This window comes from Mytilus californianus, unplaced genomic scaffold, assembly GCF_021869535.1.
Source record: "Mytilus californianus isolate M0D057914Y unplaced genomic scaffold, xbMytCali1.0.p SCAF_9, whole genome shotgun sequence".
Lineage (NCBI taxonomy): Eukaryota > Metazoa > Mollusca > Bivalvia > Mytilida > Mytilidae > Mytilus > Mytilus californianus.
This window is the reverse complement of record NW_026262745.1, coordinates 83,238,394-83,255,857: the sequence shown is the minus strand read 5'-3', so window position 1 is coordinate 83,255,857 and position 17,464 is coordinate 83,238,394. Positions and strand designations below refer to the sequence as shown.

Below are 17,464 nucleotides of genomic sequence, written 5' to 3'. Positions count from 1 at the left end.
TAACTATCCAATATTCCAGAGCATATAAAGAGTTCCAGTGTCTACAGATTTTTGAAAGATCACTGTCAGTCCTAGTGTTTTTTGGCTTACGCATTCTTTGAGTATTCTGTTCGGGATTCCATCTGGTCCAGAAGCTTTCGATGGGTTCGCATCTTTGAGCAGTTCTTCAAGCCCCTTTTTTAGTATGATGAAGTAAGGTATGGATTCCTCAATATGTTTTGTTGTTTCTGGTATTGTTGTGGATTTGTATAATGTGAAGACAGATTTAAATTGTATTAATATTTCGGCTTTTCATTGGCTGTCACTAATGAGTTTGCCATCGTTTTTTAATGGGGATACTCCAATGTTGTCATTTTCCCTGGATTTTATATATTTCCAGAAGGATTGGTATTATTTGTTTCTAAACCGTTTAGTATGGTATCGTTGATATATGTCCGTTCAGTTTTTCTAATCTGTCTCTTGATTTGTTTTTGGAAGCGTCTATAGTTCGCCCAGTTTTTTGCGCGCTTTGCTTGTTGGTAAAGTCTTTTTAAAAAGAACCCTTGTTTTGTGTGTTATCCAGTGGAGACTATTTTTGAGCGGATTTATGTGGATGGTATGTGCTTGTCCATACTTTTGAATAATTCGTTTTTAATTGTGTCACTCATTTCTTGGACGCTTGGACCCTGCTTGTACATTTGTTTTATCCTTTATGATGTTATGGTGATATCTTCATTAAGTTTCTCCCAATTTGCCTTTGAATAGATATAGACTTTTCTTGGTTTTGACAGTGTGGCTTAGTGTCGCAGTCAGTTATTACCATTTGGTGATATGATATATCATATGCCTGCTGGTTTCTTGATGATTTTACTAGAGATGGATTTGGAGTAAGTACTATATCAAGAAGGTTGTTCTCTCTTGATAGTAGTTCGTGGATATGGGCATGTTAAAATGGTGTTGTTAAGTCCATGAGTTTAGTTTGGATTTCTTTATCATTTGCGTTTGAGTTTACTGTCGTTGTGTTTCCCAGTTTATATCTGGACAGTTAAAATCTTCTGTCATCATGATGTTGCTGTTTTTGGATGTTGCCATGTTTAATGATTTTTAAAATTCGTCCACACATTTCATGTTTCGTTGGGCATGTAAAAAGAGCCGATTATTTTCGTTTTTGCCTTTCAGCTGTATCTTAACCAATTCAATTCCAAGGTTTGTATCTAATTCTGATTGTTCCACTGTTATGATGTCGTTATGGACTATGTTATGATATTGTAATTATTATGTTTACTATCTTTGCCTAATTTGTTTTGTGTGGCCTTATAGTTGTTTACAAAAGAATGTTATAACTGTGCAGTTTAGAAATCACTGGAACAATCATAGATACTGATGGAATGATTCGAACTTTCTATTTGACTTACATAATGATTCCAGAATGATCATAATCTACGATGTGTACTTTTAACTTCTAGCGTATTCTAGAAGTTTCCGTTCTACAGTGTTCTAGAGGTTTCCGTGACAGCTATATATACCGAAACCGAAATTGGACAGATGAGACATTACTATACTTGGTTTCACAGAAATTGTCTGGAGTTGTTGAAATGACACTTTTATTTACGTTAACTATACATACTAGATTGGACATATTCCGTACAGTTACTAGAAGAATTCCGGATAAAGAAAAGACAAAGGATCGGACATATATTTTAATAGTTAATTTGACATTTCAATTTGTATAGTATTTCTTGTAAATTTGTGTATAATAAATCTTGTTAAATTCTATTATTGATTTGCGTCTTTGGTTGGCTACAATTTAAAGGTGATTTCTGGCCGTAACAACTAGCATAAAGACTCCGCCTATAGTGTTCCCCTGTCATTACTGTATGCTTTGTAACCCTCTGGGAAGACTTCGCTTGATTTAAATGCGTCCTTGGTGGGATTGTCCCCAGTTTTTTTCTCCCGTTTTAACTATGATTCTGTTCCACAAATCATGTCTGGTTTGATGTAGCTTAACGCTGCTTTGAACTCTGATATTTTATCTTTTAGGTTCTGCAGTATATGGTTAATATTCTATGGTTTCATTTTTTGGTAAGTTAAAGATGTTGCTACTATGTATTCTGCTCTTATCTTTGGAGTTTCGACTAATTATTGGTTGTGTTATGATTTTTGGGCTGCTGGTCTTTAACGGGTTAAATATGTTTGATGATATTGATTCAAATGTGATGTTATGTGATAGTGGTTCATAATAGTTTGAAGTGTTTAGTTCATAGTTGTGGAATGTAATGAATGATACATTTGTTCAGTCATATATACAGCACAGCCATGTGAACATTGATCTTTCTGGGAGCTCATAGTCTGCTGAGCACAATTCAATGCATGATCTGTGATGCTATATGTCACAATCGTCACATCATACGCCCTCGAAAATTACCATGTTACAGGATGGTCACATAGTCCACAAGGGTATACGCTTTGTTGTTTTCCTCTTGGATCTGGGTTTTGTTCGATGTGCCCTCCTAAAAGTATTAGAAGTATTATAAGTGTTTTGATTCGCCTTTAGTGGTAGTGTAAGTGGTCTTCTACCCGCAATGAATTCAAATGTTGTAAAGGAAGCTTACTATCAGTATTGTAGTTACTAAATTCATATTTCTGATTTGGTATCTGCTGTTTGTTTGTGTTACAGTCTTGGTTTATCGCGACAGTTTAATTTAGATAATAATCTAACTGAGTTTTGTTTAAATCTAATCCAGGTAACTACCACGTCTTTTAAGTTCTCTGATTTGCTTGTCTTGATGTATGTGTTTACAGTGTTGGTTTAGCGCGGAAGTGCCTGCACTGACCTAGGACTGCAAACAACACCAACAATCTCGTTCAGTCTGATCGGGGATATTTTTGAGCCAGGTGCGTGCTAGAAGGTTGTCTGGATGTATTCCATCTACATATAAATCATATGTAGTGGTTTCTTTCTATTACTTTTCGATGAGCTCCTTTTTTGTACTTGGATTTGACTTGTAGGTCGTTCGAAAATTTTGGCGTATGACTGTTGATTTCTGTCTTTATTTCTTTCACTTTGTTGTTTAATTCATAAACTTGTTCTGCCAGTTCTTTGACTTTGGCTTTGAGGTCGTCTGGCGTTTTATGGTTTTTGCCTAAATTATTCCAACGTTGTATTGAATATACTGGTATGGTTATCCTACAGTCTGAAAATATAGTTACCTACATCCACGTAAATCGGACTATGTGGATAGTTGTCTCATTGGCAATCAAACCACATCGACTTATTTTTATACTATAATGTTAGATACTTAAAATACACATACGGAGCTGTTAAACTGTTAGTCAAGTTAAGATTAATCTTTTAAAATTTGTCCTGTTGTGAAATAGGTTCTCTAGAAATAGGCTCTACCTCTTTCAAAAAAAATAAATCTAACTTAACACAATTTTGACATATAAAACTTACAGAGACATAAAAAGACAATGTATTTAACAATGGTAATACCAAATGTACAATCCGCCATATAAGATTGTTTGATGGTAATATTGATGGGCCATATCCAAGATATAAAAAGATAAATGTTTTACTAAAACTTTTGGTTTTCAGTCAGTCAAAAGATATTTAGAAAATTTGAGAGTTTATAAATAAACCAAAGACAGGAAATTCCAAATGATGGTCCGTGATTTGACAGTCGTGCTTTGAGTTTTCAAAATACTTAATGCCTTAGCCCTTCTTTTATCTGGTTCACAGGTGAAGTTTAAGTTGGAAATATTTAAATGTGCTGTCAGCAAATACATCTTCTGCACCCAATCAGAGAACTTTTAATGTCATATACATGTAAGTGTCAAAACCATGAATCACAATGCCTCTTTAAAAATCATTTTCTAAAACGACGTCGTCATCTGTATTTGCCACGATTCTTATTTAGTCCTATTTAATCCATATTTGATTTGATTTAAGATACCATAATTAACTTTATATATCACATACAGGTAATTTGGCGCAAATGGTATATCTTGGAAAAAGGCAAATGGCGCAAAAGGACTGCAGTCGTATAGACGGCTACCTATTGTGTCAACAAATGTTGACCTCTAGATGGCTTTTTTACTTTTATTTTCTGCATTCTTCTTTTGTGTGTGCCCTTGGGTTACCTGTCTCATTGACGTGTTCCCTTCATCGACTTTTTTTCTCATACCAGTCCTGCTTCACCAATGACTTATGTATTCTCAATCTATTTTTTATATAACATGGTTTTTAATGCATGGAAGAATGCTGTCGATAACAATTTACACTCTAATATAAAATAAGAAGATGTAAATTCATTTGTATGGTGAACTCTTTCATGCAAAAAAAATGAGATACCAAGAGCCCAAAAGTCATCTAGCTGTAGTTTATCTCTTTTGAGATTTTTTCACATTTTGTCATGGCAGGGACCTGTTGTAGCTTACTATACGTTGTGAGTTTTGCTCATTGTTGAGGGTCGTATGGTGTTCACATTGTCATTTGGTTTTTATGGATAGTTGGTTCTATGGCAACCTTATCAAATCTCATTATTTCTTGGACCTTTAGGTTCGTGCAGTATCATTGGGGAGTTTTGAAGTTGATGGGCTATTCGGAACTTCAGCGCTGGAACTCTTTTTAAAAGTCGTTTTATTAAGCCATTTCACGTTTTACATTTATAGCTCAACTTTTGATTTAGATGCTGTTTATCTGCACGTTCATCCAGTTTCCCAAAATGGAACCTGTACACTTTGAAAATGAAACAAAATAACCCTGTAAACGGCGGAGGTAATATTTTATGAAAATACAGTACAGATTTAGCGACAAATTCATTTTACTCAATTTTTGTACCCTGGCATCAATAAGTATACATCAATAAATTTTTTTTTATAGAAATAGAAACAGGAATTAATATATAAAAATAAAGTATAAAGAAACACTTAGTTTGATAATCTTTCAAAGAAACAATTCTCAGTAAATTCTGAAAATTCAAAGTTCAAAAGCAGCTATAAGGTTTGTAAAATGTAAAAAATAAAGTATGTATTTTTTTTTTCAAATCTACTTGTAAAAATACTATCGGCAGTGAATTCCAATGTAGAACAACATTAAGTACATATAATGCGAGAAATATGTAATTATATATAAGGGGCTTGAACTTAGAAATAACTCAAACTAGGCTTTTCTTGAACAGTGAACAATAGTTACACTTGAAATCCATGTCAGCTCTCTTCTTATTTAAAAGATGCGATTAAAAGCAGCAGCTATATTTTGTTGTTTTATTCTTTTAAACCAAACAGCCACTCAGTTTCAAGTTTTGCAATTCTTTTTTTTAAGAAAGCAACTTTTTTTAATATCATTTAAATACGACCAGACTCCAAAGGAAAAAAACAAATAACAGTCCACAAAAAAGTACAAGGAAATTAAAAAAGTTTAGCATCATGAAACGTTTTGGTTAAAGATGAGTTTGCAGTCCATCCTTTATCATTGACACCCTGTCGTGCTGATCACGTTAATAAATTATATATTCAGGCTTCATACCATGACACATTGGATCGATGATCCTTATCTAACACTCAGACATAACCAAATTATGTTAGCGCATGTGACTCATCTGTTCCTAAAATATATCCAAATATGAAACTACGAGAAAATTTGATGACCGAGCAAATTTACTGTGACCGATATAAAGAATAACACAGACATTGCAGAAATAAAACAACACAATAAATAACATAAAAAAAGAAATGTAAAGGCAAGAGAAACACGAACATTGTTGTAACAAAACTAAGGTTCTCGTAAAATTATGCAATTACTTTTCTGATGGTGACGACCACTACATTGCTCGCAAGCCTAGGATCCTAGCCCAACCTCATCTTCTCGTGAGTAAAGAACTTACTGTGGAGCAGTACACCAGGATCTCAGGCTACGTAAATTGCTCGTGGCCACAAAAGGTTCGATGATTAGTAGAATTTTTATGGGAATAAACGAAAAGAAAATAGGGATTGTGACTACGTCAAACGAAGCACATTCGTTTCTTTTTTTAATTAATCGTTTTCAAACGAAGCATAGAGCACCATTAGTCCACGGGGTTATCAGCAGCTCAGATTTGATTTATTCGGCACTGGCATGATTTATATATATTTCCTTTCTCAAATTCTCCGGTCCAACTATCTCCGGTAAAACGGCTGTTTCCGGCTTCGCTGGATTAGGAATTTCTCTTTAATATGTCAGTTCAAAGTTTTATCTTAAGTCAATATTCAGTTAACAGACTACATAAATACAAGCTCTAGTGAGCTTTACAAATCGACTAAAATTATCCTTTTATGATATAGCTCCTAGCGTATTTAAGTATAATTTATAGATCGTTAATTGTCTTTCAAATATATTGGTTTGTCAAATTGAGCGTATCTGATAAAGAAAAACCAAGAAAAGCGCTTCGAAACACAATATTTGTAAAGTGTTTGTTTTGTTGGTTTTTTTTTCAACGGTAGTTGTTGATTTTTTTGTACAACTTTTACTTCGGTAAAATTAGGAGAACCACCTTCAATCGAACATTATTGATCATTCTAATATGACGTTTTTCAAACGCTTTGAGTACGCACCCGTGATAAAATTCGAATATATTCATATGTCAGCTGATAGTCAACGTCATGATTTGTTTGGGCTGTTCCAATCCTACTCCTACGTCGTATGCTTTTTATGAATGAAGTTTGTCTCACGTCAGACAGTGTAAATGACGTCATTGAACGATGACGTAAGAATGTAAGGATTTTACGGGAAAATGCACGAATAGGAAACTGACAGTCGTCAAAACATGAAAATATAAAAAAAACGATGATAAGAATTTGTATAATGTCCATATCTTCTTAAATGAAAATAAGATAGTCAATTAAATTCATCCAAATCTGTCTTAGTATGTTATTGTATATCGTTTAAGCATGTCACTTTTAAAATTATTCAATTTTCTTCGTCGTTTACGTCAATATTTATAGCGTGTTCAATTTCGGGAACAGCAAACATTTCCCTTCACATAGAGCGCTTCGATCCAAAAGAATTGCTGTCATTGTCCTATTAGAATAGAAATAATTCATCGGGGCTTGAATTTATATTGATTTTACCATGGGTTGGCCCTTAATGCTAAATATTTTACCACGAGCGACAGCCCCCATGAATTATTTCTTAAATATTTTATCTCTTTTAATATCACTGTGTAGAAACAATGATAGCAAAAAGTACCTATTCTATTCACCGTATAGTAAACAACTATTCGCCGTACAATTTATCCGCTTTATTTACATAAATTTCTCTGTGTAAACAATTATAGTCTATTTCGAAATACAAAATGTTCAAGCTTAAATATGATCGATATACCTTTGTTCTACGAAAACGTCAAATGAATAGTTGAAGGATAAATGTGTTTTTAACAAGTTTGTACTCGTGAGATGCTTCGTTTAACAGCTGGTACCACCCTATCCTGACGATTTGAAGAGAGAGAAAACCAATAGACAACTTTCGAGTTCGTTGCATTTCCGTCAAAACTTTGGTTTTAGTGGGACATCATTCGTGCGTTTAGGGGCATCGTCACTTCTATCCCATGTTGAGCGAGCGGTTTAGAAAATATAATGCTATGTTTTTGCACGAATTATTCGGCAAATTAAATTTTTAGGGAATTGTGATTAAGTACCTACGGACACAACAATTATTTCTAGTTTATCCTGCATAATGACGATCACGATTACGCTTGATGAACTTTAATAGTGCAGGGATACAGGCGGCCCCCCTATCTGGTAAATGACGTCATAAAGGCGCGCATATAAATTGACAAACTTTTCCGGTGAAGGTCATAACTCGAAAGTGGTCTATTAATGATTATAATCAGCCCTAAATAGTAGCTACATAACTAAGAATCAGTATCACAAAAATTTACTTGTCAGCAAAACGTAGAATATAATGAAAATAAAAAGAATTTACCCTTACCTGACTTCACATTTGTTTTTTCCACCGCTTCAGGGGTAGCTATATCCGGAGGTGATGCTACACAGTGTTTATAAGGGTCGAGATAAAATAATTATTTTTTTTTCAATAACAAAGAATCGGGGGCAATTATAAACAATTTATACTAAGATTTAGAGGTCAAATTTCCCGCTTTGAACACTTATAGTCGTTGTTAACTTCCGAACATTTGTGCTAAAATTTAACCTTTGATCTCACCAGGGCATCAATGGATAACATTTTCCTCAATAGAAAGAGTCCGATAGCTGCTAGAATCATTGACTTCATGAATTTTTACAGGTAAATTTACATAGTATAACTTTAATTTACATAGTATAACTTTGAAACAATAAGTTCATTTAGTTTTAAAACTGTAAGATACCACGTGTAAATAAATGTTCATGTTTACATATGCAAAGGATAATTTGGTGTACTCCGAAGTTCAACTTGGGACATTTTATCTGTAACTATCATAAACCATACCAAGTTTATTTTGATTCTATACTCCATGAAATAATTTAATCCTTAAACCTTTATTGAAGTATGGGTTAATTATTAAAAAGGAATTTCAGTCGATATTGGAACATTTTGATTTAAATACATGTCAGTGTACGTCTAACTCTTAATCGTTTTACCATACTACGACTACGTTTATGCAGCACTTGTCGTTACTCCAATCCCGTCCTCTTCTCTCGACTGTCGCATAAAATTGATTATCTCCGGAGTTTTACTTGCAACGAGTAACACAAGTTATCACTTGTATTGCAAGAACTACTCACCTTTTTGGAACACATGGGCGTGTTTTTTTGTTCTTCAGTAGAGAGCCAGAAGAGGTCCATTTCTGTTTTTTTTTTTGCATTTGGAAGATCTTCTGTCTCTCTTCTACCTCTTCCTTTTAAATAGGTAGTTTAGACGACAGAGGCATATAACAAACATGGCGTCGTTTAGTCTAAGTGACCGTAATAAATTTATGAATGCAGATAAAATAGAATGTGAGCTGTCTGATAAACGTTTTAATGGTATGGCAGCCTTAATATGACATTCCTGTGGGGACGATAAGCTGGATAAATATAAGAACTATACGGACAATAACAGTAAGGGGACGACTATTTGATATTCTGGGAAGGGGGGACAGGAGGATTTATTATTCATTTTGATCTGTCGCTAAGCATGCCTATTTTTATACGACCGCAAAAATTAAAAATTTTTTGGTCGTATATTGGTATGACGTTGGCGTCGTCGTCGTCGTCGTCGTCGTCGTCCGGCGTCGTCCGAAGACACATTGGTTTTCGCACTCTAACTTTAGTTTAAGTGAATGGATCTCCATGAAATTTCACCATAAGGTTCAATACCACGAAAGGAAGGTTGGGATTGATTTTGGGGGTTATGGTACCAACAGTTAAGGAATTAGGGGCCAAAAAGGGGCAAAAAATAAGCATTTTTGTAAATTTCAGACAATAACTTGTGTGTAAGTGTATGGATCTCTCTGACATTGTACCACAAGGTTCCATATCACAAAGGGAAGGCTGTAATTGATTTGGGGGGTAATTGCCTCAAAATTTTAGGAATTAGGGGCCAAAAAAGGGGCAAAAAACAAGCATTTTTCTAGTTTCATGACAATAACTTGTGTGTAAGTGTTTGGATATTTCTGAAATTGTACTACAAGGTTCCATATCACAAAGGGAAAGCTGGAATTGAGTTTGGGGGTAATTGCCCGAAACGTTTAGGAATTGGGGGCCAAAAAGGGGCCAAAAATAAGCATTTTTCTAGTTTCCAGACAATAACTTGTGTTCAAGTGTATGGATCTCTCTGAAATTGTACTGCAAGGTACCATACCACAAAGGGAAGGCTGGGATTGAGTTTGGGGGTGATGAATCATAAGGGGGTTCAAAAAATTTGGGGGGGGGGATTTTTTTTTTTTTTTTTTTTTCTTTTAAAATTTTCCATTTTAAGTTGGTTATTTCTGATTTATATTTAAAAGCAAATAATAATGATATGGTAGGAGATACACACCAAACAGGATGTGTAAATTATTATATAATAAGTATTGTGCAATAGCAAGAAATTTTCAATTGCACAGTATTGCACAATAGCAAGAAATCTTCGATTGCACAGTATTGCGCAATAGCAAGAAATCTTCAATTGCACAGTATTGCGCAATAGCAAGAAATATCCAATAGCACAATATTGCGCAATAGCAAGAAATTGTCAATTGTACAGTATTGCGCAATAGCAAGAAATATTCAATTGCACAGTATTGTGCAAAAGAAGATACTTCGTATAAATTGCTTATTTCTTGATCAATTTCAATGGGGTTTTATTCTTGAATTCTTGGGGTTCTTTAATATGCTGATTCTAACCGTGTATTAAGTTTTTGGATTTTGGGCCCCGTTTTTAAATTGGTCCACATTGAGGTCCAAAGGGTCCAAAATTTAACTTTGTTTGATTTCATCAAAAATTGAATTATTGGGGTTCTTTGATATGCCGAATCTAACCATGTATTTAGATTTTTAATTTTGGGTCCTGTTTTTTAAATTGGTCTACATTAAGGTCCAAAGGGTCCAAAATTAAACTTAGTTTGATTTTAACAAAAATTGAATTCTTGGGGTTCTTTGATATGCTGAATCTAAACATGTGTTTAGATTTTTGATTATGGGCCCAGTTTTCAAGTTGGTCCAAGTTGGGTCCAAAATTAAACTTTGTTTGATTTCAACAAAAATTGAATACATGGGGTTCTTTGATATGCTGAATCTAAACATGTATTTAGATTTTAGATTTTTGGCCCAGTTTTCAAGTTGGTCCAAAATGGGGTCCAAAATTAAACTTTGTTTGATTTCAACAAAAATTGAATATATGGGGTTCTTTGATATGCTGAATCTTACCATGTATTTAGATTTTTTATTTGTGGGCCCGCTATCAAATTGGTTCATATTGAGGTCAAAAGGGTCCAAAATTAAACTTTGTTTGATTTCATCAAAAATTGAATTATTGGGGTTCTTTGATATGCCAAATCTAACCGTGTATTTAGATTTTTAATTTTGGGTCCTGTTTTTTTTAAATTGGTCTACATTAAGGTCCAAAGGGTCCAAAATTAAACTTGGTTTGATTTTAACAAAAATTGAATTTTTGGGGTTCTTTGATATGCCTAATCTAAACATGTTTTTAGATTTTTGATTATGGGACCAGTTTTCAAGTTGGTCCAAGTTGGGGTCCAAAATTAAACTTTGTTTGATTTCAACAAAAATTGAATATATGGGGTTCTTTGATATGCTGAATCTAAACATGTATTTAGATTTTAGATTTTTGGCCCAGTTTTCAAGTTGGTCCAAATTGGGGTCCAAAATTAAACTTTGTTTGATTTCAACAAAAATTGAATATGTGGGGTTCTTTGATATGCTGAATCTTACCATGTATTTAGATTTTTTATTTGTGGGCCCGCTATCAAATTGGTTCATATTAAGGTCAAAAGGGTCCAAAATTAAACTTTGTTTGATTTCATCAAAAATTTAATTATTGGGGTTCTTTGATATGCCAAATCTAACCGTGTTTTTAGATTTTTAATTTTGGGTCCCGTTTTTTAAATTGGTCTACATTAAGGTCCAAAGGGTCCAAAATTAAACTTAGTTTGATTTTAACAAAAATTGAATTCTTCGGGTACTTTGATATGCTGAATCTAAACATGTGTTTAGATTTTTGATTATGGGACCAGTTTTCAAGTTTGTCCAAGTTGGGGTCCAAAATTAAACTTTGTTTGATTTCAACAAAAATTGAATATATGGGGTTCTTTGATATGCTGAATCTAACCATGTATTTTGATTTTGGACATTGGACCATAATAGGTAAATTAAAAAAATTGAAGTTCTTAGACCACATTCTTTCTGTGTCAGAAACCTATGCTGTGTCAAATATTTAATCACAATCAAAATTCAGAGCTGTATCAAGCTTGAATGTTGTGTCCATACTTGCCCCAACTGTTCAGGGTTCGACCTCTGCGGTCGTATCAAGCTGCGCCCAGCGAAGCATTTTATTTCAGCTGTTACCAGGCCACCATATTCATATTCAAAATCCTCCTGTCCCCCACCCCAACCCCCCAAAAAATATATCAAATGGTTATCCCCTTATTTAACACGAGTTTAAATTGAAAGATTTTTGCTTGCATATTTTTAACGTCCAGTGACAAATATTTCATGCATGTTCAGGAAAACACGAGTTTAAAAGTCAAGTATATAATATAAAAATAAGGAGATATGGTATGATTGCCAATGAAGCAACTATTCACCGGAGTTCAAATGAAGCGGATGTAATCAATTATAGGCAACCGTACGGCCTTCAACAATGACAAAAACCCATACCGTATAGTCGGCTATAAAAGGCCCCGACATGAACAATGTGAAACCATTCAAACGAAAAAACTAACGGCATAATTTAATATATATAACAAAACAATTTACAAAAAAATCAAATATGAGTCGACAGACATGAACCAACGACAACAACTGAACTGCAGGCTCCTGACTTGGGACAGGCACATAAAGAATGTGGCAGGGTTAAACATGTTTGTGAACGCTCAACCCTCCCCTAAACTGGGACAGTGGTGTAACAAGATACAAGATACAAGATGCAAACTGTAAAAATCAGTTGCAGTTGGATTAACTCAAAAGATCGATAAGAGACACAAAAAACAACTAACATTAAGTCAATAGACACAAAGCACCGAAATAAGAGTATTGTCAGTATTTGCAGTTACCTTAAGTTTGTTCAAAGCCAATTACAACTGACAAATAAATCTTGATCTCCTAGACTAAAGTATCAATCAGTACACAACCAACGGATTTAATCCTAAACAGTCTACGAAACGCCATGACCTTGTATTGTATTCCTTGTATACATATACAATTAAGGTTCTGGAAACGTGGTGGTCCGAAGGTTTTGACCATCGAAATTTTGCAATAGAAATAGTTAGGACCAGCAGATTTTTAAGGACCACCAGGGAAAAAAGATTTTGAGAACTCTGCGATATCTTTTATATACAAAAACAAAATCCAGTTTGGTTACTTGAAAAAATTTTGATAGACAAGATGTCCTTTCCGATCATATACCAGACCACATTTACAAATTCTTGTACAGTTTAAGATTATTCCTGAAAATCAAATGGTCAAAGCTCGAAGCCGGATTTGTTTTTCAAAATTGAGTTAGGAAAGCACAGAGAAAAAATGTCACGAACACAGCGATTTCTTCCAATCAATTTTCTTTGTTTTTACACTTTTTGTATAATTACTTCAATGCCAAAACAGAGCACACTATTACAGTCATGTCTACCGAATGAATCATCCAACATAAAAAATTCTGCTATATTCGACGGCAAATTGAATTCTTGTTTTATTGCTTCTTCTACAGAATATCTCCGGAAGAGGTGCAGTTTCATTTTTTTGGACTCTTCACCAGAAGACATCCTGGAGATGTTCAGAAAAGACCAATAAAACACGCCCCTGGTCATTTTTTTACTATTGTTTGTCTCTTCTTTTGTCCATGGTGTTTTCGATCTTTTTTGAAAGACCTTGAAAGACCACTTGGTATCTTTTCCCGATTATCAGTCACTTAATCGTGTTAATCATATGGCAAAATTTGGAGTACTTTGCTAATTTGTGTATTGTCTTATCATGAAAACAGCCACTACAATAGGATTATTCAGATTCAGATTCTTTATTAAGATAACTAATAATACATTACAAATCATATGATAATATACTAAACAACATTTCAACATGTAGTATATAATAATACAATTGTACACACCTTGCATGTTGAATTTTCAGGTTAAATAACTTTTATCTCACCTGCTTTCTTATGTTTTCGGCCAAATTCTTTTAAAAACATGATGATTTCATCCTTCTCGTTTCGTAAAAAGTCAAATTTTAAGCATTTTCCCTTAGAATTACACAACATATTTGTAAATTTGGCCAAAGGAAGTCTTAAAGACACGTTAGTTTTAGATCCAAGACTCCACGAAAAACTATTTGCAGTTTGCATAAAACACTGCAAACTGTAAATATGATTTAAAATATATATGATAGGGGCCTTTAATAGCTGCATTAACGTTATTGGTTTGGCTCATTGTTGAAGGCCGTACCGTCATTTATAGTTGTTTGAATCAACTTCATTTGGACTCTGTTGGGTAGTTGTCTCATCGGCAATCATACCACATCTCTTTATTATATATATAGATATAATTTAAATATTTTATTTTGGATTCCTTGTTAAAATGGGACCTTCGTGTTTTGTTTGAACGCTCTAGTAGTAAGTATAGCTTCAACTAATTCATATAATTTTTGTAAGATCATCACCAGATTCATACAAAGTCGTATAACCCAAGTGCCAGGAACTATTCGAAATATTTTTTTCTTTCAGAGAATTCATAGGTTTCCCACAACAAGAACAATGAATGTATTACTAAATGACTACGTTTATTATTCTCTGCTGTTCTTTGGATTGGTATACATTTATTTCTCTGGTGACGAGAAATTTATGGTTGTTTTTTTAGCGGTGCTTACGGGTTCTGTGTTCATCATGATGATCTTCAATTCGGGATGAATAACAAAAGGTAGGGCTGAAATCAGTACAAGTTTTTCATCATACGTCAGATTATAACACTAAACATTATACTGTGCGTTTGCATTGCATAAGACAAAATATGGTCAAAGGAAAGAAGGATGTGTAAGGGTTGTTTGATTGTTTTTCATGTTTTTATAAATGTAAATAAATTACTAATAAAATCTGAGAGAAATAAATACACTGTGGTTCTCTAAGTATTTAAATTGTTAAATCTCAAGAGAGAGAGATGATCAGAGAGAGAGAGACTTAAAATCAAAGGCAGATAATTATAATAAGGGTCCGTGTATATTTGGGTCCATTCGTTTTTCGTTTTGAAATATAAAAAAAAAAAACAAAAAAAACCGAGTGTTTTCATTTTTATACGACCGCAAAAAATTTTGCGGTCGTTTATTGGTATGACGTTGGCGTCGTCGTCGTCGTCGTCGTCGTCGTCGTTGTCGTCGTCGTCCTGCGTCGTCCGAAGACACATTGGTTTTCGCACTTTAACTTTAGTTTAAGTGAATAGATCTCTATGAAATTTTACCATAAGGTTCAATACCACAAAAGGAAGGTTGGGATTGATTTTGGGGGTTATGGTACCAACAGTTAAGGAATTAGGGGCCAAAAAGGGGCCAAAAATAAGCAATTTTGTAACTTCCAGACATAACTTGTGTGTTAGTGTATGGATCTCTCTGACATTGTACCACAAGGTTCCATATCACACAGGGAATGCTGGGATTGATTTTGGGGGTAATTGCCTCAAAATATTAGGAATTAGGGGCCAAAAAAGGGGCAAAAAACAAGCATTTTTCTAGTTTCATCACAATAACTTGTGTGTAAGTGTATGGATCTTTCTGAAATTGTACTACAAGGTTCCATATCACAAAGGGAAAGCTGGAATTGAGTTTGGGGGTAATTGCCCAAAAAGTTTAGGAATAAGGGGCCAAAAAGGGGCCAAAAATAAGCATTTTTCTAGTAATAACTTGTGTTCAAGTGTATGGATCTCTCTGAAATTGTACTGCAAGGTTCCATACCACAAAGGGAAGGCTGGGATTGAGTTTGGGGGTGATGAATCATAAGGGGGTTCAAAAAATTTGGGGGGGGGGATTTTTTTTTTTCCTTTTTTTTTTCTTTTAAAATTTTCCATTTTAAGTTGGTTATTTCTGTTTTATATTTAAAAGCAAATAATAATGATATGGTAGGAGATACACACCAAACAGGATGTGTAAATTATTATATAATAAGTATTGTGCAATAGCAAGAAATTTTCAATTGCACAGTATTGCACAATAGCAAGAAATCTTCAATTGCACAGTATTGCGCAATAGCAAGAAATCTTCAATTGCACAGTATTGTGCAATAGCAAGAAATATCCAATAGCACAATATTGCGCAATAGCAAGAAATTGTCAATTGTACAGTATTGCGCAATAGCAAGAAATATTCAATTGCACAGTATTGTGCAAAAGAAGATACTTCGTATAAATTGCTTATTTCTTGACCAATTTCAATGGGGTTTTATTCTTGAATTCTTGGGGTTCTTTAATATGCTGATTCTAACCGTGTATTAAGTTTTTGGATTTTGGGCCCCGTTTTTAAATTGGTCCACATTGAGGTCCAAAGGGTCCAAAATTAAACTTTGTTTGATTTCATCAAAAATTGAATTATTGGGGTTCTTTGATATGCCGAATCTAACCGTGTATTTAGATTCTTAATTTTTGGTTCTGTTTTCAAATTGGTCTACATTAAGGTCCAAAGGGTCCAAAATTAAACTTAGTTTGATTTTAACAAAAATTGAATTCTTAGGGTTCTTTGATATGCTGAATCTAAACATATATTTAGATTTTTGATTATGGGCCCAGTTTTCAAGTTGGTCCAAATCGGGGTCCAAAATTAAACTTTGTTTGATTTCAACAAAAATTGAATATATGGGGTTCTTTGATATGCTGAATCTAACCATGTATTTAGATTTTTGATTTTTGAGCCCCATTATCAACTTTGTCCACATTGAGGTCAAAAGGGTCCAAAATTAAACTTTGTTTGATTTCATCAAAAATTGAATTCTTGGGGTTCTTTGATATGCTGAATCTAACCATGTATTTAGATTTTGGATATTGGACCATAATAGGTGAATGTCCAATTTAAAATTTTTAAGTTCTTAGACCACATTCATTCTGTGTCAGAAACCTATGCTGTGTCAAATATTTAATCACAATCCAAATTCAGAGCTGTATCAAGCTTGAATGTTGTGTCCATACTTGCCCCAACTGTTCAGGGTTCGACCTCTGCGGTCGTATCAAGCTGCGCCCTGCGGAGCATTTTATTCGTTTTTGATTTCTTAAAAACCAAAATGAAAAACAAAAGTGTTTTCGTTTTTCATTTTTGATTTTTCGAAAACCAAAACGGAAAACGGAAGTGTTTTCATTTTTCGTTTTTGATTTTTCAAAAACCTATAAATGAATATCAAAAGTGTTTTTGTTTTTCGTTTTTCGATTTCTCTAAACAAGAAAAGAATTGAAATTTGCATTCAATTTCTGCATTCAATTCTCGTTTTCTGTTATACAATGTTTTCCTTTCCTTTTTGATAGCCAATGATACCCCGGTGTATATTTAACTTAATGTAGACAGAATAGACCGCCTGACTTATGATTTGAACAAAGGTAATTTATGAATCAAAGACTTTCAAATTTCCTTGTTTTTATCTATAATAAAATATAAAATTATTATATTTAAATATTAAATGAATCACAAATTTAAATAATAGAATGAAATATTATATAAAGATGGTAAAAATAAAACGATTGATTACAACATCACATTAAGAAGGGAGGTTATCTGATAAGAAAACTAGCCTTGCACAGCGGTTATTAGACCAATAGTATTTAAATCGGAGATTATGTCGACGAATGGAAAA

At 33.7% G+C, this 17,464-nt stretch overlaps 1 long non-coding RNA gene across 1 annotated transcript; it reads right to left on the bottom strand.

Moving 5' to 3' along the window:
- Positions 1–9,406: 9,406 nt before the first annotated feature.
- On the bottom strand, positions 9,407–16,876 carry LOC127714760 (uncharacterized). Its single transcript, XR_007987925.1, has 2 exons — positions 16,738–16,876; positions 9,407–11,851 (listed from the first exon to the last, which is right to left on the bottom strand). It is a non-coding gene; the product is annotated as an uncharacterized LOC127714760 (long non-coding RNA).
- Positions 16,877–17,464: the final 588 nt, after the last annotated feature.